General features: G+C 35.6%; 1 long non-coding RNA gene across 2 annotated transcripts in view; it reads right to left on the bottom strand.

Moving 5' to 3' along the window:
- Window positions 1-21,804, bottom strand: part of LOC119700514 — a 53,338-nt gene extending 31,534 nt beyond the window's left edge. Inside the window, exons 1-3 of one of the 2 annotated variants that reach the window (XR_005256793.1) lie at window positions 21,693-21,804; window positions 15,431-15,538; window positions 1,432-1,543 (exon numbers count right to left, since the gene is read on the bottom strand). This is a non-coding gene — a long non-coding RNA (uncharacterized LOC119700514). The remainder of the gene's footprint in view (window positions 1-1,431; window positions 1,544-15,430; window positions 15,539-21,692) is intronic. The other variant, XR_005256794.1, reaches the window with a different exon arrangement.
- Between the last annotated feature and the right edge of the window lie 2,437 nt (window positions 21,805-24,241).

Below are 24,241 nucleotides of genomic sequence, written 5' to 3'. Positions count from 1 at the left end.
ATTATTAACTTAAAGAAAAACTGACTACAGAATAAGGTAAAGACATGTGTGACGGCAGCCAAGAGAGTTTAAAGCAGACATCAATAATGTAATACTGATTGTTCAGCTGTAAATATTTTGTTCCCATATACTGAATTGCAATGTGGGGAAAACTGTCTGTAATGAATTTCTCTAATGAATAATCTCTAGATTATACTAAACAGTGTGTTTATGCACTGGGGCTGCAAGCAGCCTCTGGGAGCTCTTACCAACCTTCGTACACATTCATGCTCTCCTAAGGATGTCATCACCTTGGGCTGCTATCCAGCAGTTAGTGTGAGAATAACTTTGTGCTCTATTGAAGCAAGGAACACTACAGAAACAGCAGAAAGGTTTGGCAAAACTATGCTGGAACATCCAAAGGGTGAAAGCTGTGAAAATTCGACAGATTTGCTAAATAGGTCTCCTCTTGTCTGAGTCAGAAAATCTGCCAACTGCCACAGCATATACGGCTCAGACACTTCAAAGATATTAATACTGGTAATTTCTCACTAAGCATGGAGATAAACAAAAATGATGGTAGGAAAATGTTTAACCTTCATCTATGGTTTAGCAATGGGTATCTGCTTTGATTTAGCAATGATCTAGCTCAATGCTTCCTAAGTTGGTAGTATCTAAACCTTACACACAAGCTCTTAGTTATCTTGTGGCAATATTTCTTCACACTTGTATTGTAAACAAAAGGAAGTTTTGGAATGCATGAGAATGTCTGGAGAAGCTTGAGAAACTTTCATAGTATCTATGACTGATTTAAGAGCTTTTAAAGTAGCAAGTAGATTTTAAATTTAGTAAAGTTATAACTTAGTAAAGTTAACTTAGCAAAGGATATTTAGTTTGTGTTAATGTCATAATTTTGCAGTATATTTGTTAATACTACATATAAGTAGAGAAAATATTAAGCATGTTATGGCATTTTCAATGAAACAATATGAGATGAAGCTACATGGATATCAACTAACTTGTGAAATGTAAAAATTTAATATTTCTCAAATCGGGTCACCCCCAATGCTTGCATGTAAGCAAGGAAGTGCCTATAAGGAGCAACTATACAGAAATCCCCAAGACCCTCTCCAGGGGCTCAGCATGCTGAGGTGCATTTCTAAAGTGCCTGTACCCTAATACATGATGTATGGGGAATAAACACACTGGGTTAAAGGCCTGTGTGCAGGGCTACAGATTTTTTGGGATCACAAAGGTGGTGTGGGATGACTCCCATGACTGGAGTGTAACAATTCAATAAGCTCCTATAATGAAATGGCTCAACTGGTAAATGAGGGGAGAGCAATGGATACTGATTACATAAACTTCAGTAAGGCCTTTGAAACTGTTGCTCACAGACAAGCTGGTAAAGAATTGGCTGGATAAGGAGAGAGTGAGGTGATTGAAAATTACCTGAATATCTGGGTCCAGAGAGTGGTGGCACAAAGACTAGCAGGAGGCCAGGTAGTGGTGTATCCAGGGGTCAGTGTTGTGTTCAATCCTGTTTAACATCATCACAGGCCTGCTGATGACACAGAGCTGGAATTAAAGTATGATAAGCCAGAGGGTCCTGCTGCCATCCAGCCCTTACAGCCCGTACAGGCTGGGAGAAATGGGCTGAAAGGAACCTCCTGTGCTTCAACCAGAAGTTTGAAGTCCTGCAGCTGATAGGAAACAATGCCAGGCACCATAAATTCTGGAGGTCATGCAGCTGGGAATCAGCTTCACAGAAAATATACTGGGGGTCCTGGTGGACAGCAGACTTCACGTTATCCAGCAACGTACCCTTACGACAAAAAAGGTAAAGATATCTTGGGCTGCATTAAAATAAGAGTTGTCAGCAGGTTGAGAGTGGTGATCCTTCCTTCCCCTCTACTGAGCACTGGTGAGGCCGCACCTGGACTCCTCAGTACAAGAGAGACAGTGACAGACTGGAAAGAATCCAACAAAAGGCCACAAAATGATGAAAAGGCTGGATCATTCTTCTTATGATGACAGAATGAGAGAGCTGGAACAGTTTAAACTGGAGAAGAGATGCCTCAGAGGGGAACTTAGTATTATACATAGATAACCTGATAGGAGGATGCAAAGAGGACAAAGCTAAGCTCTTTTCAGTGCTGCCCTGTGGCAGGACAACAGGCAATAGACACAAATTACCAATACACAGGATGTTCCTATTGAACATCAGGAAGCACTTTATTTACTCTATGCATGACTGAGCGCACGCACAGACTACCCAGCAGATTGTGAAGTCTCTACCCTTGGAGAGCTTCAAAAGCCACCTGAATTTGGGCAATCACATCTAGGTGTTCATGCTTGAGCAAGGGGTTTTGACCAGGTGGACTCCTCAGATCTCCTAACTTCAGCCAGTCTGTGATTCTATGACAATACTGTGTCATCACAATTTCTTTGATAGTGTGTGAGTTTTCTGAGAGTAGAATATCTGAAAACAAAATGGGATCATTCAAATAAATTATAATGAACCAGTGATTGAGATGATTATAAATAGCATACTGGGAAGTTATAGTATTTTCTCTGTAAATGAGGTCTCTGAGGGATTTTGATGTTGCCAAGACAGATTTGTTGTGTGCATCATAAATACTCAAGTTCTAGTTTGTAAGAAACTAATAGATTTTTGTAATAAAAACTGTTTAACATATGGCTTGTTCTTTAGATTGTGAAGGATACAGTATTTTGTCCATTATTTTATTTTTTATTGTTTGGTGTGACAAAACCCCTTACAAAATATACTCAATTGCTATCTTTTTATTTAGCAGGTACTGAAAGAAAAAAATTAGTCCTTCAGACTCACTGTAGGTAGTTAAACCTCTATTCATCATAGACATTCACTCAAACACTGCAGTTTTTTGTATTATAATGATCCTCTCTTTATAAATGCTTTGATATGCAGAGAAATACTTAACTACTGGCATCTGAGCTACTATCAACTGACATGCTCAAACTCTGTAGGGTTTCTTATTTATGCTGAGACCACTTTATATCTCTCTGACAGCAGGAAGTGGGCACATCACACTTGAATTCATTTTCAGGCTCCTTATCACTGCCAAGTTGTTGAAAAGTTCCCTTAGTTTTGATCCACACTGAAAAGTCCTGCCAGGCATAAAAAATACTAAATGGGAATCAGGCACAGTGCAGATACCAGCCTTTAATACTGGGCTGAATTTTTAGATAAAAAAAGTATTGCAAGTCAAATTGGATTTCCTTGTGAACCACATTACATGAGGGACAAAGTATGTATATTGTGGTGGCGAGTTTGGGTGAGTGCTGTGCAATATAGTCTTGAGGGCTTTGTTTTACATTTGAAGCTTTGTTCTCTGTGAAATTCCTAAAACTCCTAAAACTCCTGAAACAAAAGTGGTGAACATGGAACTATGCAAGCAGGGTAGGCTTCTAACCTTGCATAGTTTGTCTAGAAAGATATGGCTTTATTAGTTTGGCCTTTTATAAATATTTTATTAAATACTTGATATTACAGGAAAATTTCCCTGGGGATATTATCTTCTTTAAAAAGGTGAGTGACAATATATTGCACAGAACAGTAGAGTTCAGGCTTGTGAATAAACCCTGTAAATATACATAGCTCTAATGGCATAAACAGGGAAGAGTGTCTGAATTCTTGAAGACAATTAGGTATGATGTAAAACATATTTTATATTCCCTAAGTTGGAACAGGATCCATGTTTCAAGTCATGAAAAGAAGGCTTGCTTAGAAAATATTGTAGCACTATGAACTTTCACAGGAATTAAAAGTTGCGCATTAGTAAACAAATTTAGAGGTAAGGAATCTAATTTTCGTAGAATTTTATTCATTAAAAGATAAAGGATAGAAGATAAAAAATAAGAATGTTATATTATTCAATAAGTATTCAAACAAACTTGGATGCTTGTCTCAGTAAAAAAACGAAAATGCTCTAAAAAGGAAAAAACCCAAACCTAGATCTTCCCAGATCCATTAATTTCACTTCTATAGGTGTCCATATTCCCATTCCTAATGAGATTTTAGCTTGTGCAAACATTCTGGTATTGCTAGACTTTTTCATCTGCTTTTTATTATCTGTTCAGCTATATCAAATTTCTGCGTCAAAGCAAATACACTCTATGCTCTTTCCATAACATTATTCAGCATGTAGACGAAATACACATGAATGATTGATTATTTCAGGATCAACTATATGTCCCATTGTATGATTTCTAACCAATTTTTTAGAGACTGAGTGCTTTTTGATGTTTGTGTTACTTAGAGCTCTGGGCAACACCCGTCACTGTTGTTCATAAGATGGATGGTTGTAACAGCTATTATGTCTACTGCGTGCAGTTCCAGAGAGCCACTAATATAAATGTTGTATGGTTTATTGCTTCATGGAAAAATGAGCCTCTTAATGCAGCATGGCTCTGGTTATTCTTCATTACCTGAAATACTGCGGAAGAGCTTGTATGTCTAATGAGAATTATAGATTCAGCGCAGAGTGTACAAAATATAATTATCACTGTTTCCAGACTTAAAAGGGTCTTATTCATCATGTGCAAAAAATATTCAAGGAACATTAAGAAACTTTGTTCCTACCTATTACATTGACTGCATAGAAAAATACATAATTAATGAAGGAAACCTAAATCTTTTCATTTCCATAGGTCTTTTTTGAACCATTTGTTTGACAGTGAATGAACATGAAGCTTGGTGCGACGGAGCCTTGTATCTATACACAACTATTGTCTGTTTTCCTCCTGTTTCTGCAGCCATGTACAATGCATGGTAACAGATACACCTTTGTCTTCCAATTTGCAGTCTTCCATTTTGCATTTTGATGTGGTAAATGAAGACTGTAGATCAGAATCTAAATATCTTCTAAACGTATAGAGACTGCAGAACACTAGGAAAAATTGTATAATATTTTGTCTACTGTTTAAGTGGAATGGTTGGTGTTTAAACCTGGCTTTTCCTCCATAAAAATTAATTCATTCAGAAATATGACTGTCTATATTTATGTATGTGCCTTACAACAGGACCACTTCTCAGATGAGAATAAGTAACAGATACTTACCATGTTCTCGAGTTCTAGTTAGCATTACGGCTCTATCATAGACTTTTTAGGAAAAATCAAGAGGACTTACGAATTTTTATATATTTTCATAGTAAAATGGCACAAGCAAAAAATGGAAAATACTCAAAGATGTTATGAGAATACTTTGTTAAATATGTTTTTGTTTTAATTACGTGCCAATCTTGGATTGAATGTGACACAAATTTTCACATATTCAATCATGGGCAGTAGATTTTCAGAAATACTAGAACAGAAAGATCTTAAAATGTTTAGCTGGGTTTCATAGTTCAGCTTTAATGTTGCCTTTTTTCACTTAAGTTAAAGTCATTCTTTAAAAGATATTCTCTTAATTTGTTGGAGCTAATCTCTGAAATTAAAAGGTGTGTAACCACTACATAATGCCAAATCATGTGACTGTGTTGTTAGCACCCAGAAAAGTTTACTGAGATTAATTTACAACTTTACTTTGCTACAGCAAAACTGTCAGGAGCAGGAGGAATTTTATTACATGATGCTAAGTGTCTCATGTTTCTCATAGATTTAAAGATAATTTTCCTCTGACTTGTATGAAAGAGCTAGGCAAACAGAATAAAAATGTCTTTATATGCAGGGACTCTGGTAAATGAGAGAGAGAAGATTTTCTGCTCATTAGCTAAAGGAACCCAACACCTGGGACAGGGAAAGACCAAATGCTGGTCTAAAAATTATTAATATAGAAATTGACAGAGTAATGAATATAATAATAATAGCAACAATAACAACAATAATAAAGCTTAGATCTTATAACATATACAAATATTTATATTTACACTGGAGATAAGATTCAGGTCTATCTTTTATTCATCTTTTACTCCAAAGAGTGAAATACCCACTGATTTTATTACCATGCTTCCTCCTGTGTCTTGCCACACGATCAGTGAATTATTCCATGGAATGATGAATAGCTTATTGGCAAGGTTATTGTGAGACCTACTCAGAATGTTCTTTAACATAGTAATTGATTTGCTGTCCATGTAGACAAGTTCTAAATACCTCCAATGTCATGCATCAGCTACCTCACTGCACTGACAAAAGTTAGGTGACACATAAGACATTCTAATAATGAATAAGAGCAGTATGAATTTTAAGGAACTGAAAGCAAATAAATATAACTATGCTGAATTAAGGAATTCATGTGTGAATATGCTTTGAATCTCTTCTCTCCCCAGATATGCAGTGCACAGTACCGATTTATGAAAAACCTTGTGATCCATTACAGTCTGTCAGTAACATCAATATGTTTACAGACCTCTTGTCCTTCAATACATTAAGGTCAAAATTTCATGGATGATATAAAAGGCAACTTTTCTTTCTATATTTTTTTATAATGTCGTTAGCTAGAATTAAGCTATTTTTAAGACTGGAAAGATGTTCTCTGGCCAAAATAATATTGAATATAGTGGAGCTAAGAATACTCTGTACTAACCTCATTGAAGCCAGTAAATTTACCTCTATGTATGCCAGGTAAGAAACAGAACTACCACAGCAGAAGAGATTAATGTGGATGGTTGCATTATTTTTAAATGGATGTAGGGTTTATACCCAAACTCATAGAGGACTGCTAAATCACTGAAACAAGATAACATTTCTTTCTAGTTTGATTAATGAATCGTACAAGCATGTGTAGCTGTCTAGGTTTTCAAAATCAACAGCAGAAGAGTAACCAGGGGTGTACTGGGGGAGGCAGAGGGAGTGACAAAACCAAACAAAACCATAGAGGTTTGTTACTCAGATCTATTCATTTATCCCTAATAACCACAGAACCCTGTTCACTGCTGTTGCTGATACTTGCATCACAAAGCACTATAGAAGACATTTATATAACAGCCTAATAAATGAGAATTTCAAAGTGAAATTGGCTCTCTTTTCCCTCCTGTAAGCAGAAAAAAAATGCAAATTCAGATGATAAATCTATAGAATGAAGTCACTTTACAGATGTGTTAAATCAAATTAAGAGCACTTTTATAATATTGAGCAAATGGCAGCTGTACAAAATTACTCATTTGTAAGCCTCATCTATTGCAGTTAATTTTGCTGACTTCAAGTGCTTAATTTACATTTGTTAAACTAGCTAAATAATGTAGGAGGCGGTACGAATGGTATGTTTGTTCATTGCAGAATTTATCATGCAGCTTAGGATACAAGTGTTTTGGCTACTCCATCATTTCCTTCCTTTCTGGACAGCTTTAATCAATGACATGGAATAACTAAAAGGTATCTTTAAGACTTATTTTAGAGCTGCAATCTTCTTTTAAAAGAACAATCAGATTGTTGTAAAAATATCTCAATGAAGAACACAAAAATTAACAGAAAATTCAAGGCTGTCCTAACTCTTTTGCTTTCTGATACCTCAAAAATGGTGTCAGCTTCTTGACCCATCTGTTTCTTTGCAGCATTCCCAATAGAATTAAAAAGTTTCACAACACCATTACTATTTATATGGCTTATGTTGAAACTAGGAGAACACATAATCTTTCAGGTTCTTTCTTTTTATAATGAGGCAAGAATATATTCATAATTTAGGATGATATATGTCATGGTTAGTTTTGGACGGCAGGGAGCCTACCATATAGATAGCAGGTAAGCTTCTCCTCTGCTAGATTAAAATTAATTTTGGTGCCAGAGTCTGCTGGGAATACTCAGGTGCTAACATTTAATTGACCTTAATGAAAAAGGAAATGGTTTTCTGATGTGTGACTAGATCTGGTTTTCAGGATTAGTTGGAGTTTATAAATTGAAGAAAACTACATTTAAAAAAATAGTGCTCAATATATAAAGACAAACCTCTGTCATAGATTTTTCTCTGCAAGAAGTTTTCCAGCAAAAATAGAGAGATTTAGTCATTGCTTGGCAGAGGGGAAAAGAAAGGCATCCACTGAAGACAGGACAAATTACATTGATGTATTTGGGTAATGGCATGGGATAGTTACTACTTTTTTTGAGGTCCCTTTTGTAAATTTACAACCAGAACATTTTATATAAGAACACAGAAATACCCAGAGGTAGTTTATGAAGTTAGTAGGTCTCAGTGTTTCTGTTTCCAAAGTTATTTTTCATTCCTTCCCTAATTCTTAATGTTTTACTTCCTTAGTGGACTGCCACCAAACACTTAGCTACTGTGTGACCATGCTCCTGTCACAGCTTCAAGATTACTCATAAAGGGTGACTTCAGAAACCATGACAATGTGTGAGGTTAGTGTTATTTTTACTAATTCTTAAATGCATTTCTTTTTTCAAATTTCATCAGCCATCTTCAACAAAATGTCCATCAGGCATTGGAGCAGGCTGCCCAGGGAAGTGGTGGAGTCTCCTACCCTGGAGTTACATAAAAGATGTAGAGATGTGGCCCTTAGAGAGATGGTTTAGTTGTGGGTTTAGTTATGCTGGGTTAATGGTTGGACTTGATGATCTTAAAGGTCTTTTCCAACCAGAATTATTCTATAATATTTATCCCACAGTTTGTCTCAGAAGGACCTTCTGCAATTCTGCAGTTAGTTCTTGCCTCAACTACAACTTTCATATTGTTATTATAACACTAATGTAGCTACATATGTATTTTAACAATAATAAATTTTGTGTCACCATCAAACTTTAAGCTAACTCCTTACTTCTCCAGACCAAAGTTGGAATATTTTCAATTTTTTCCATTTTTGGAACAGCACAGGACTCAGCAGGTGCTCGTCTCCATCTCCACTGCTGGCTTCCTTTTTAAAGAAGTATTCCACCCACTACAACTGACTGTTTGCCTCCACTCTCTTAGAATACTTTTATTTATACTAGGACCATTTTTACACCATGGCTGATTACTTTACCTCAAGACCCCTGGTAGGTTATGCAAAGCAGATTGCCCACATACTTGCTGAGCACTTCAATGAAGCACAAGAGGTTGGTAGAACAGCAATTTCCTTTAAAGAATTTTTACTGGCTCTAGCAAAGAAATTTGTAATAATCTAGTTCACTAATTCTGTACTTTTTATTGAAATGGCAATAGACAAAGTGAAATGAATGTGAGTTTACTACTAATCAACATGAACACCTACTGTATGGTGTTAATCTTAGTGGCTCTTAGTATAGTAACTGACAAAACGTTAGAAATGTACAGGAGTTTAGAGGAACACCAGCAAGTTACATACTTGCAAGCTGACGTGTCATCAGTCACTCTGATTTAAATAGTATAGCAAGAAAGCACCACAGACAAGAAATTGCAAAAGTATGTGCAACTGAAACTTTTCATTTTTTGAGTTTTATGACAGGCTTAACTGCAACCAACTGACTCAGACAAGTACTTCTGTAAAACTGCTGAAATACTGGTAGAAACAACTGTGGACTGAGATGGCAAAACTTCTGCTCTTTTTTCCCCTGAAGAAGAAATATAAACGTACATTTATATTGCAATAACATGTGATTTCTTCGTTTATTCTTCTTATCCAATCTACTTGCTCAATGCATGGCTACATGATGAACTTTAAATTATTTGTAGTTTGCTCTGATGAGTGCTTTGTATCTCTGGGATTAATTTTGAGTTTCTTTCTCAGTATCTAACTACTTGTACAGGATTCAACAAGAAATTTACATGCATGTCAGTAAAATGGAGTTCTTGTGGGTTAGAATATCCGAGACATTTATTGAGTCAATATTGGGTGAAGGAATGAGAAAATATAAGATTTGATTAATATTTGCATTTCCCTCTCAATTATTGTTTGTGAGTCCTACTTATTAAATTGTAGTATTCCTTGCTAGGACTAATATTCTGAATCCTGGTAAATCATTTATAGTACAATAAGTCTCTCATGGATCCTGACTGGACATTTAAGGACATCCTGAATATAAGTACAAAATAACATTACTGCTTATGTTGACAAACCTATACCTGAAGTTATACCAGACAATTTGAAATCTCTCAATTAGTGCTTTTCTCAACTTTAGAATGTTTATCTTACTGACATGAAGGTGTTTTCATCAATATATTAAACACAAGGGAACGCCAATTTGAAAAAAAGTCTATTGTCTTCAAGAAAATCTGTACTATGTGGTGAGTTTTTCTAAAGCTTAGTCAAGTGCTTATTTTGACTTTGATTTCACAACAAATATCTCAGTGTTTTTGCACAACCCTGATGCTGCCACAAGTAGTTTCAATAGATGAGGGAAAAGGTAATTGGGGGTTTCATAATACATTTTCAGCTGTCAAGTTAAAGAACAGCACAGAAGACCAACTCCACTAAAAGCTAACTTAAAGTGCCATTCAAAATTCTGAATTTTCTTTCAGGAGTGCTGCTGAAGTTCACTACCCACAAAAAAGAATGGTGCAGCCAGGCATACACACATACAACAAAGCCAAATAAAAGAAAGAAAGGAGAGTAAAAGAAATAGAAAGATGATGTAATATTTCCAAGAAATATGGATGCCATCTTTTTACAAAGATGTATCTACATGTTATATTTGATTCATTTATTTTGAAAAACACCTCTCTGGAATTTTTGTGATATAAAAAGGGTGTAGCACTGTTGGTTTCAGACAGCAATAAGAGAATAAAAAAGGAAAGATAAAATCTCAGACAAGAGAGAAATAAATATTTCAATATTTGTGTTAAATAACAACAAAAAAAAGTCATCTAAATATTAAAGATGGGTAAATCTCCACAGAACATATATAATGTAATCAAAATTCTGATCTGTGCCAAAACAATTTTATTAGGAATAATGCCAGTTAATAGTGTGACTTTTGTTCTAAATTTAGTATAATTATATCTAAGTGTTTTTACATAAAAGTTCCCTTTTTGTATTTTAATTAGAAAATGTGTGTTTATAATCATACCTTTCTTCATGAAAAGATTAAGCTACTTGTGACTTTGCATTGCTGCTAAGTTTTCACCAGGAGCTGTCAACACACATAAGCTGACACATTGATTATATCACCATGATTAGTAACAGTAAACCCTGGTTTGTGATGAGGAGTTCCTCATCCTACTCCTACATGCACAACCAAATGAAGGGACTGCTGCAGTAGGGCAGAGCTTCCCACCTGTCAGCCAGGCTCTGCCTGATCATGGTCTCCTACATATGCACTGTTGCATTCAGGCCAAGACTGAAAAAACAGGTCACAGAATTATGAAATGTATACTGTAAATCTGAAATTTAAGGCCCGTAAAAACCTTTGAAGATTCTAGAAGGAATAAATCATATCAGTAACAACCAACCAAAGAGCAGGAAAAAAATGTTTTAGCCCCAGGGAGGGCAAATGGTGAAACAAAAAGGCAGTAGGGTAGTTCAAACACAGAAATGGAGAGTTTTAAAATCAGGGAATCACTGAATGGTTTGGGTTGGAAGGGACCTGAAAGATCATCAGGTTCCAAGCTCCCTGCCACTAGACCAGGTTGCTCAAAGCCCCATCCAATCTGGCCTTGAACATTTCTAGGGATTGAGCACCCGTAACTTTGGGCAACCTGTGCCTGCGCCTCACCTCCTTCTGAATAAAGAATTTCTCCCTAATATCTAAACTAATCCTGTCCTCTTTCAGATTGAAACCATAACCCCTTATCCTGTCACTACCTGCCTGTATAAAATGTCCCTTTCCCTTCTTTTTATAAGACCCCATAAAATATTACAAGGTCTCAATGAGGTCTCCCTGAAGCCTTCTCTTGTCCAGGCTGAACAGCTGCAGCTCTCTCAGTCTGCCTCCAGAGGAGAGGTGCCCCAGCCCTGTGATTATCTTTATGGGTTCCTCTGCACTTGCTCTAACAGGTCTTCATCTTTCTTGTGCTGAGGACAGCAGAGCTGGACACACTACTTCAGGTGCCATCTTACAAGGGTAAATGACAGGTGGGATCTGTGTTGCTGGAAGGTTGATGCATTTCTTGCTCCTGTGCTAATGTAAAGTTGAAAATTCCATTATCTACAGGTGATAAAAAATCTTCCTCATAAAAAGACAAAGAGGGATAGCACTGAATAGAAATGAAGTAAAATTCAAAGATTTCAAGGAGAAGGGGAAGATGGAATGTGAAAGGGTAGAAGAGTTGACTTCTGGGAGAGAAGTACTGTTGTGTGAGGTGGGGTCTGGACCCACTGTGCACATCAGCTCAGACACTGCATTGACATCTGCATAAGGCAATGTGAGGAGATCTCTCAGCTGTTTAAAGTAGAAGACCGCGGGGTCTAAAGGAATGCGACTTATTTATAATTCTGAATATCTAGTAACATTGACAAGAACGTTATTGTGTACTGACTAATGGCCAGGCACTACAAGGCTTTTTAAAATGGAGGTGGAAATGATACAAAAAGTTAGCATTGTAGGTTTAGTAAAGAAAAAAATCATGTAATCTTCTTCTGATAAAGATTGTTAGAGAAAGATTGTTTTGATTATTTTTAACATTAACAGAAAGAAGTTCCTCAGCCAGGCAGGGAAGCTTTAAGACTTGTCAAGCAATATAGGCATACATTCCCTGAGGTATGTCCAAGTTAGACATCAGATAGGGAATTTCTGTAAGAAAACATGGTCCAAAGTTGTTCATAAGAGCATCATTTTAGACCACTAAAAATTCAAAACTATCTAATTCAATCTATTTATTTAGTCATTATATAGGATTTGATGTTCACTACTGGTTTGTGCTGATTCTTACTTGACTTGTTAGCACATGAATGGAAATTGTTTTATTCTTATATCAGAAGTGTGATTTTTGTTTTTCTAAAGAATTAAGCAGCAATTTTGCATACGTGGCAGACAGGTCTCACAGAGTAAATGGAATTGGAAGGGTGAGAGAGGGAGACACAGGGTTTGGAGTTCTAATTCTGATGAAATTCAAGTTAACAAAAAATACTAGCTGACTTCAGTGCAACAAAAATCTACCCTTTCAAAAAGGATACAGACATGTAATTATGAATATTGAAGCTTTATTTTATTATTTGAAAATGAAAAAAATCTAAAACAAATTTTAATTTCAAACAAAAATCTTTTTATTCCTCTTTTTAATACAGCTTTGTCTTACTAAAATGAGCTGCTACTGGCAACTTGGGAAATTAGTGTGTGTACCTGGAATAAGTAGTTTTTGAGATACTTTTTTACCTGCAACTTTTAAAGGTCTTAGCTACCATTCTTACAAGGTAAGCATCTGTAATGCTTAGTGAGCGAGCAGGAGTCAGTCACTGTGAGTAGTCGGGAGATCTATCATACTCCCTGGAGGCAGTTTCTGACTCTAAACAGCAAATCTTGTGGTCTAAATCCTCTATAAAATGTAAGAATTTAGCAGTATGAATTTAATGCAATATATCTGCTGGTTCTTAAGAGGGAGAGATGAAACAAAAAGAATGTGAATGTTTACAGGCTGTCCATCAGCTCCATGCTTCTTGCAGTGTTTTTAGGGTCAATGCTTTTTGTTTTAAGAAGGAAGTTGACCTATTCTTAACATTTAGTAAGTGCCAGATATTCTCATTATTTCTGCCAAGTAAGCTGACACAGTGTATGAGCTTTTATAGTGGTTTTTCAGCCAGGAGTAGATTCGTAGCACTTAACTTTTTAGTAGGAATTAACCTTTCTTGATTTTGGTTCTGCACTCTACAGGGAAAATATAAAAAAGAAAAGCAGAGGGAACAGGGTGGGGAGAACCAAACCCCAAGCCTCTGTGGGAGCTTTGAGCAAAAATACACTTCTGCTGGTTATTGCTGTGCATACAGATTGCAGATAATTGGTTTTGAGTTGCAGTTCTTAGTGAAAAAGCATATTTTTAATGTAATGTGTAATAGCACAGACACAAAAAATCTCCTAAATTAAACACATTCTCAGTTAAATATCTATATTTTTAAAAAATTCTCTTATATCAAAACCACATTAATTTTAATTTTGGAACCATCCTACATCTGTTCAAGTTTGGAGATATTTTACCTTCTCTTTTGAGGCTGTGCTGGTACAAGAGACAGTGGAGTGAAGAGGGAAAGCAAACACTTGGCCCTGCAGACCTTTCATGAAAGCATGTAAGAAAGAAATGCTGAGACTGACTTTTAAAAGCTTAAAACAAAGAGTACCCTAAGTATTCACTTAGGTTGGTGTGAATGAGTTCCTGACTGAATTCCTGAATGGAGGAGATGACCTAAGAGGGGATTACTTGACAAAAATGTTATGAATTTGATATTTAAGTCACTTAGTCATTGTAAAAATCATAATTCAGATTATTGTTTCTATAGAGTCTGTTTTGTAGAGTTGGAAGCAAATATTTGAATAAATCTAAACTTTTGTATTGTTTTATTGGGATTCAGTAAGAGCTTTCTTTCTTGTTTACTACACTCCACATATTTAGTCATAAGTTAATTTTGAAAAGATCCAAATTTAATTATGCTCTGAGATTTTTTGTGACTAAATTAAGTAAATTGAACTGTATTCTACTGTAAAAAATAGTTTAATTAATTGTGTTTGAATTGTATTTGGTTTATATTATCAGTGTCAGATTTTTTATAGTTCAGAGTCATGTATTATTAACCCTGCTGCAATCACTGCGAAGAGTGTTGCTACTGAAATGAAGATGCTGACTTTGGTGTCATAATTTTCATGTCTAGAAGCAGCAGTGCAAGCTTCAGTAACATTTATAAACATAAATAGATTGCAAAAAAAGTAAGGCATCATTTAAATGAATAATTCTCCTCTATTCTGTGCCTTGTAAGTGAAGCTGTGTAGGTTACAGTCAATAGAAGGTTACAGTCAATAGAAGGTTTAGCCTGATTATAACACAGCTTTTCTAGGACTGACTGAGATACAGCATCACTTTGTTTTCAAAGACTGAACTTCTCTGTCCTCACCAACACTATGAAGTGAAAAAAAGGGAAGAAAAAATTTGAAGTAGTTGTCCTTCCTTTTAGTGTGCAGGGGAACTCTGTTTTGCTTAGCTCACCAACCTAGATGTTTAAGTCATATCATAGTGTCTTCTTAAGTATTTATTTATTTTTGAAAGTTGAAGCCTTTTGACATGACTTTGTGATGCTGAGCTCATGGCCCTAAATCAAACATAGAAAAGTTAAAAAAAAAGAGCTTGCTGCCAATTTTTTCCATCAGTGCAGGATTTTTGTTTATTTTTTTTTATTATTTAAAGATACTATTGCAATTTCACATTATTTTAAAATAATATGAATTTAAGGTTCTAAGTTAGCTAAACAATTCTGTAAATTCTGCCCTGTGCCTGTATTTTACATTAAGGTTAAGGCCCTGTACAAATAATGAGTGAAACTTGTTTTTTGGTGAAGGTTTTCAAGCACCACTTACTTTTGTTTTCTGCTCTGCAACAACAGTCCTGGCTTTTCACACAATTATAGAAAAAGATAGCAGCTTACCTGCTGAATGAAGATGTGCCTACTGAACAAAGTAGAAAGATGTCCTCATGCTGTTAAGTGTTCACTGTGGATCCCTCTTCAAATGGATTTTCTTGGAAGTCACTTTTCCTTGAAAACATATAAAAGCCATAGTTTATCCCTTTCTACGGGATCACCTGGCCTTCTGGAATACAGAACGCATGCATACCTAATAGTAAAATTTTCTAAGATTGTTTTATAGGATTCTACTTCCTTTCCTCCAGGCTAAACAACTCCAGCTCCCCCAGATGAGCCTTTTGAGTCTCGTGGTATAGACCCTTCACCAGCTTCATTGCTCTTCTTTGATCTGAAATTACTCAAACTTTTAATGTAAACCAACTGAAACTGAACGTGAGCCATGATGAGCTCTACGTCAGCCATTATGTACAAGAAAAAGATACATAGATCACCCTGCACAGCTTTCTAAATGTTAATTCAAAATTACACTGAGTAATCCGAAGTAATTCAAAACTAAAAGTATCAGAAAAATTGGTTGGAAGCACTAAATGTTTTAAACATAGACAGGTTAGAAAGGTTAGATTAGGTACTTGAATCTGCTAAAGAAAAAAAACAAACAAGTGAGGGCATGGAGAATATGTGAGTCACAAATAGCAAGGAGAAAGTAGGGTGATTAATAACTCTGATAGCTCGAGAACCGTGAGTTCAAAATCAAATTATTATGTATCAGGCTTAAACCAGTAATAAGATGAAGCATTTTTCACCTGATGTGTCATTTAAATTTTTTGCCAGAGAATGTTGTGAAACTCAAAAATATGAACTCAAAAAGGGATTAAACAAACCCATAGGCAGGATCCATCAGGCATTAAACAGCTATGAAATATGATGCTTTGAATAAAGCCTCTAGCTCATGTCAAAAACTGAGGGAAAACATACACCAGGAAAACATACCCAAGGAAAACTCTCTGCTTGCTCTTTCCCACTCATTCCTTATCAAGTGCCTAAAGATTTCTGGTACATAATGAGAATATTTCTGTTAAAACTTTACATATAAGCAGTTTCTGAGTTAACTATATCTGCAGAGAAAAAGATAACTGGAGAGCCAAAAGTGGCGTGATGAGGAATAGCAGTGACAATAATTTTGCCAATTTGATCCTATTCTGCAGGAGGTGAAAGATGGAAAAGCCACAGGTTTTATTCTGGGGCTTACAGTTTAGAGCCTCCAGTGTACATGCAAGACTCTTCAGGCATAAAGTTACCACCTCTCAGGAATGAGGTTTTCTGAGGCTGACCAGGAGTGCATACAGCTACCACCTGAACAAACAGCATGGATTTTAGGAAATACTTTCTTGAAATAGTATTTAAATATAGTGACATTATTTGCTTTATAAGGTTAGTACTTCTTACAAGACCTCACATCTTCCCAAGAACATTGCCTATTGAGGAGCAAGCCCATGCCTCTTTTTCCAGTTGATGTGATCATCATATCCACCCATTTCATGGTTCTCCCCATGAATTTTGCCAAGCCAATCTAGTTATCTGTGTTGTTAATGAGTTTACTTCTGGCAGCTATGAAGAATAATAATGCACTGTATCACTAAACTGGCATTTTTCTACTGAATGTAATACTTTTTGAGGTCATTTCAAAGAAAATACATAAGATTCTGGACAAATAATGAAAACCTAGTTGCATATTGTATTTCTTAGGCTTGCTATCCCCCTCAAGTCAATCATGATGAAGATATGAATTTGAGCTGAGCTCTCTGATTTCTTGAGGATAAAGGTATCACCTACTTGCAGCAAGCAAATCATTTTAGCCTCATTTTTCTACATGGCAGACCTTCTGAATGACTGTTTCTCTAATCATGTTGAGACAGCTCCTCTTCAAATCTGAGAATACAGCTACTGCATTTGAGGGTTTTTCGATGTCTGCATTTTTTGGTGTCTCCTATGTGGTCTCTTGCTCTTATCTTTTTTTCTTTAATAGATCCCTCCTGATATATCTGGAGATTTATACACTTGTGTGCATACAATACTTGCAAAAGTATTTTTGCAAGTAATGGCATGATAGTCACAAGAATTTTAAAAGTTCAGAATTACAGTTATGCCTAGAGGCCAGAGGTTGAGTTCTTCACAATAGTGGGCAGTAAATAGACAACAGAGGTTGTAAAGCCTTTTGTACCTTTAATAACAAGGTTATTAAATCTCAATCATAAATCTAAATCACAAATCTCAGTCATTTGTGCTGTTCCACAGCCCCCTACCTTGGTTTTACTATAGGACTTTAAATTTCATAATTTAAAAAAACAGAAAAATAGGAATTTATATTACATGGAAACATGAAGTGAAAGTCACTCTCTTCTGATAGAGCATGACTGTGTTAACTTTCTTGGCTCCTCAAAGTATCAGGTACAGCTAGGATTCTGGGATTTTTCTTTTAGGAAAGTCAAGAAATATTCCAGAGTTATCATTTTGCCTTGCTTCAAGGAGACAAAGTTACAAAAGAAAACATTTTCATGCCACAGTCTACATATAGCTGCTTTTCAACCTATTTAAACAGAGAAAATTTGTTTTAGATCTCAACCCTGTGAAGGCATACACATCCAACTTTGAACTTGTGAACAGTATCATTAGGTTCAGACAAAGCCATTTTCATGCATTCCTTTCTGACAGCCACTGTGATATTAATAAATGTTCCTGTGTGTAGACTCACAAAGAAGACATCAAAGAACTTGCACAACACAGTATGAATAGGCACAGTATTTTTGGCAACCATGTAACCACTATTCATTTCCAAAGCAGAAATATAGATATGGATATGTTTGAAATTCTTGGCCTTGTATAGTGTCTGTAAATGCAAGTGTAGTGCCAAAATTAATTAATTTTCTGAAATCAAAAGTGTTTTCTTTCATTTAAACAAAGTGAAAATTCCAATTATCTCACTATCAATTGCACAGTTTTTAAGTACACCTGGAAATTGATTTCATCTAGTTGATCTAGCAAATTAAAGAACTACCTCAGTGATATCTACCCTTTTCTATCTATTTATAAAATATCATCTATGAAATGTAGTTTGACAAAAAATTATATTATGCTGGCAATCCTGGTGCTCCAAAAGCAAAAAAAGCAAGCAGTAAGAAGTGTATTTGCTGTGTAAGTGCAGCCAGGAGGTTTAGTTTTACATTCCATTATTTCCGTAGCAGTTGTAGAAAATCATCAGTCTGTGATGCATAGTGATGCGAAGCTACTGCATTTAAGGGACTAATTTTGATTCATACCGAAATCTGTTAATTGCTCTCAATGTGGTGATCTAGTAATCAGTAGAGTGAAATCTGATATGGTTCATTGTAATTTCAAGTCTCCTATATGAACCTGGATTGTTCCCCTCTAGAAAACAGGAAGTTTTAGTGTTAGCCAAATGAATCAGTTTGAACATCGATTAATCAGATATTATGTGCTATTGTTTACTGATTTACATAAGATTTTTGGCATGCTGCTTACATCTAAGGTAAAGAAATGTGACTCAACACTGAAAATACACAACATCTCTCTATTTTTTCTGGCATGTACTTACACACACATTTAATATTATTGTTAATGTTAATTGACATTTTTATGTTGTTGGGTTTTTTAATCCTTATTGGAATAATAACTCTAAAAATGTTGAAATTAATGAAGTTTTCAGAATCAGTGCATTATAATGAAGGACCTAATGATAATTTCAGGGAGATTTTTCCTTGTATGTGCACTGTAGGATTCAGGAAACAATTTCCATTTATGAAATTGTCATTATGGTGTTTTATACTTTGAGGAAATGCTAACTTCTAACCATGATATATGAAATAAGGTAAGTCTGAAACAAACTCAGAAATTATAGGAAGCAAATATTTAATCAGAGTTTCTCATTAAGCTTAGGAGCTAGTATTAAAAAACAATATCTAGCATTTTGTCAGTTGAGCAAAAAGTTAATTAACAATTAACATTGCCTTTAAAGTTAGAAATTATTGCAGCCTCCATTGCTTAAAGATTATATGCTCTCTTCCCACGCTACATTCTGAATTGTACCTTGTTAAAATTAACTGAATTCTGATATTCTCAAACAATATTTTTTGTATAGACTGATATATATAGAGGAGTTGGCATCTTGTTTCAGCACCATGCAAAAGATCACTGATTTCCAATCAATATTAATTTAGGGAGCTCCATTTAGAATTGTCAACGTTTAAACCTGATAGACAACTCAGCCCCACAGAGCTGCTCTTTCAATCCCCCAGTGCAGAGACGGGGAGAGATTAGCAAGGGTAGAGCAAGAAAACTTGTGGGTTGAAATATAGGCAGTTTGATAGGTAAAGCAGAAGCCATGCACACAAGAAAAGAATTTTGTTTATTTCTACTTATTTGCAGGCAGAAATTTAACTATTTCCAGGAAAGCAGAGCTTCTTCACATACCACGGTTGTTTGGGAAGACAAAGGCCAAAACTCCAATTTTCTTCCCCTATGTTTTTGTTACTGACCACAATGCCATATTTTGTGGCATTTGGGTTCAACTTTTCTGTTTGTGTCACCTGTGCACCCCCAGTCCACTTACTGTCAGGGAAACCTGATAAAACAAAAAGGCTTTGTTGCTGTGTAAGCACTGCTCAGCAACAGAGAAAACATCCCTGTGTTTTCACGACTGGTTTGCTCACAATTCCAAGGCATATCCCAGACAAAAACCAGTACAGAATTCAGTGATTTGTGGTATATTCCTTTGCTGAAGGTACTGCAGTCCTCTGCGAGGGCTTGCAACTCAGTTATTGTATAATCATAATGCTTGGTGCTGAGGGACATGGTTTATTGGTGGACTTGGCAGTGCTTGGTTAGCACTTGGACTCAGAGACCTTTTCCAACCTGAAGGATTCTATGATTCTATTATTTTAGGATTTTTTTTTTGCACAACCTCTATGACACCAATTAATGTAAATCTGCATCGACACAATTTTCAGACAGGCAACTAATTGGTTCTTAATCAACTATACTAGGAAGAACCTACAAGTTGCTGTGGGTGAAAAATTGCAGGCAGCACAGTACTTTTATTCCTAGAGCTGTGTGTGTATAGGCAGAAATATTTGAAAATCATTCTCAAATGCCAGTAAAGAAGATAGTAAATAAATAAAGACCTCACAGCAGAAAACAGAAAAGAGAAGTAAATAGTTCTACTTTTCCTTGATGAATGCTGGAAAAAATGTCAGCAAGTATTATCCAAAGTTGAGGGTGTTTATTAAGGACCACAGGTGTCTATGAAAGTGAGCAATAATTTTCATTTTAATAAGAGGAATTTGGAGGTTACTTTATCTACTTTATGGGTTTTTTTGTTTTACATGAAACACATTCAGTTAAGATTACCTTAACCAAACCTTAACCAAAATACACGCTTCTAAAATAAATGCAAAATATGACTTGACTCATATTTTAATGTGGCTTGATATTTTTCTAACTTTGAAGAGCTGCTCTTTCTCTTTTTCTTTTTTTTTTTTTTCAATTAAAATACTTCTTTAATATATAGAGAGTAGGAGACTGGCTCAAAATCACCTTTTGATAATTTTACATTTCCATATCAATTCTGAAGAAAACAGATGGATTCCCTGGAAAAAGATATTTAATTTTTGAAATGTGTGAATTTTCTCCACTAAACATGAAATTGCAACAGGACTTTCAATTTTTTATTTAGTCTATTCTTACAATAAGAAAGTTGAAGAGGACTATTTTGCCTTGTATCTGGTATTTGAAAACTATAGGTCTCTGTACTTGGTTTATGATTAGCTGATGCCAAGCAACACCATTCTGATCTCAGTCTCCCATCCTCTGGCCTCACACACCAGGAGGGATGAATCCAGGCTACTTAGGCCCTACGAGAGATATGTACATAGGCATATTTTTTAACTTCAGTGTGATGCATAAACTCTAAGTGTGTCAGGAGATATTTCAGAAACATTTTAAATTAGCAAATGCCATAAATGTTCATACATTAGCAACACATCCACATAACTCAGCAGAAATAGAAGTGTACATGCCTGTATAAGATAAAATATGCATGCATATCCAGTGTAAGTCATGCACACATAATATTATCAATAACCAAAATCTGTTAGTTGTTGGACAATAAGTGGAAATAGAAAACAAGATTTTATGGCTCGTAGTTTTTGCTATATCAAGTGAAAAAATCATAACTCCAGTTCTTGTGTTCTTCACTGTATGCTGGAGACTGTAACAAAAAGTAAAAATACATTTTTATAAAGATACTTACACAAACTTCACAATAGTACCTCACAGTCTCAGATGAATTTTCTTCCAATATTACTGTGAAGCAGGGAAGTCAATTTATCTTCTTTTCACAGACAGGGACCTGAGGCACAGAGAGGCTAAAGCCCAGATTCAGACAATTTGAATGCCAGTTAAATCTCAAAGTCTTGTGTTTCCAATTGGCTAGGTGCCTCTGGCGCAGTGTCCAAGGTCATATAGGATGTCTGTGGCAAAACTGACAACTAAATCTAATTTTTCTCATCCAAAGTGGGCTCTAAATCACAGGACAATTGTATTTTAGGGATATCTTTATATCACCTAGAATCAAGGGGTAGCTTCCACCTGTCTGGCTTATGTCTGTTCCTCAGAATTACTTTCACATCTTGAAAGGTCCCAAATATGCAGTAATAGTTTAGCTTAGGAACTTTTAAGTCACAAAATTCAACCAAGATACATTCAGTGTCTGTGCAGTGAATTGATCTCAACTAACAGAATACACTGATATTTACATTCCAATTACGTGGAAAACCATGCTGTTTGCACTCAATTTGCATTTTCCAAATGCCCCGCTCTATAGCGTGCAGTTGATCAATCTGAAGGAAATAGTAAAAGAAAAATAAAACCTTCCAAGCAGGAAAAATCAAAATAATATTTGAAGGAAAAAAATTCAAATCCATGTACTTCTTCAAATTAAAAAAAAGCATGTCTGTATACAACTTGAACAATTTAATCCCCACAACAGCAGATTTTGGGGAAAAAAGGAAAGAATTAAATCAAAATACCAGAGTTCATGTTAAAATGTGTGAGTGAGAAAAATGACAATGGTTTTTGATTTTAATTAGAACAGACATGCTGATTAGACCCCTGAAAACCCTGCTGCTCATTCCTTAAAGTAAGACAAGTAAATTCAAGTAGAAACATTGACATTCACATATAGAAAAGAATGTAAAGTAAACAGCAGATAAGCAGGGAATTTTAAGTCTTTAATGCATATATGCTGCGATTGCATAAAATCTTCAAATTCATTTTTTTTTAAATTCGTTTAGGTTCATTTTCCTGGAGTTTCAGCCACACATGAAAGAATGTATTTTCAAGTAGCCATGCTTTATCTAAACTCACTAACATATGCATATAAGAGTGAACAGCGAGTGTTTGGTTGTGTGACTATGTGGCAATGATATTACTGGGAATTTCCATTACTGCAACTCAGAAATGGATCCAAGTATTTAATTCTGATTGTGTGATTCAGGTCTGACCCCAACACAAAACAGTAATACAGATGCTGGAGATGGGAAATGGTGGAGATGGAGATGCTATCTCTTGGAGCAGGTCTAGAAAAAATTGATTTTAGGGTCTTCTTCTCTCCATTACAGCTTTTTACTCAACTGGCAGTCCCCTGTATTAGGCTCCTCAATATCTCTGCCCTCTGAAAAGTCTAGCTAATGCTCAGAACCTTGATATTTGATTCCAAGAGACAAGTATTTATCAAGTGTTAGAGGACCCAGTGTGGAGGTTTATGAGCCCATTCCATGTTTAACTATGAAGTCTCAGTTCTAGAAGATACCCTCATCAGAGATGGTGATCTCATGTATATGTGTCTATATGTCTATATGTATATATGTCTATATGTATGTATGTCTATATGTATATATGTATATATGTGCATATATGTATTCTGTTGCTGGATTTCATTGGTGGCTTTTCAAGCAGTTGTTCTTACTAGTCCCACTTATCAAAATTTATGGTGGTTAGGAACTTACTTTTAGCTCACTTTCTTTTCATCTGTAATGTCGTTATGGTTTAGGTTGTTAAAGATGTCACCAGCAAATTACTCCTGCCTTGAATCTCTTCCAAATAATCTCACACTGTGTGATACTGGCTGCCTGTGGTTTATTCTCATGCAAGCAAACACGTTTCTCAAAAACGTTACGCACTTCTAACAAATATACCATGTATTTTCTAACAAGAAGCAGAAGCCCATTTTTTGAACCATTCAACAACCCAGTTTTGTTTATCATTAACAACTTCAGCTCAGGCAATGTCTCTGGTGACATTGTAAGAAGCAACAACTTAGCAGTCAGGCAAGGCAGAGGACTACTGTCTAGCCAAGACGAATTTCACTTGCAGTTCACTGCTCCAAAGTGAAGCAGACAGCACAGTAAAGCTTTTCTAACTCTGTTAGCTAGCTCAATCCTAATCCTCCAGGGTATCTAGCATCCCAGAGTCTTAGCTATAGTTCCCACAAATTCCTTTTGCTTAGCTGAACATGGGTGCTTCACCTCTGAAATTGGCTTACATAAAGACAAGAGAACTGGGTTAGCACCTGTTTGACTAACTTGGGAGCCTGTTCAGGTATAAGTAATTGTCTTCGCTTTGATTCATATTCAGAAATATAGTCAAAAATTTAAAAATATTCCTGGGATATAGGCTTGTACAGGATGTTAGAATTTTTTTGGTCTTTCTGCTTGCTTTGAAGTAGAAATATTTTTAATGGGTTGGCTCATTCAAAGGACATAAAGCAGAACCATTTGATTTCTATTTTGCATGCTCCCA

Source organism: Motacilla alba, chromosome 4, assembly GCF_015832195.1.
Source record: "Motacilla alba alba isolate MOTALB_02 chromosome 4, Motacilla_alba_V1.0_pri, whole genome shotgun sequence".
In the NCBI taxonomy this organism is placed as follows: Eukaryota; Metazoa; Chordata; class Aves; order Passeriformes; family Motacillidae; genus Motacilla; species Motacilla alba.
This window is presented reverse-complemented; position numbering and strand designations above follow the sequence as displayed.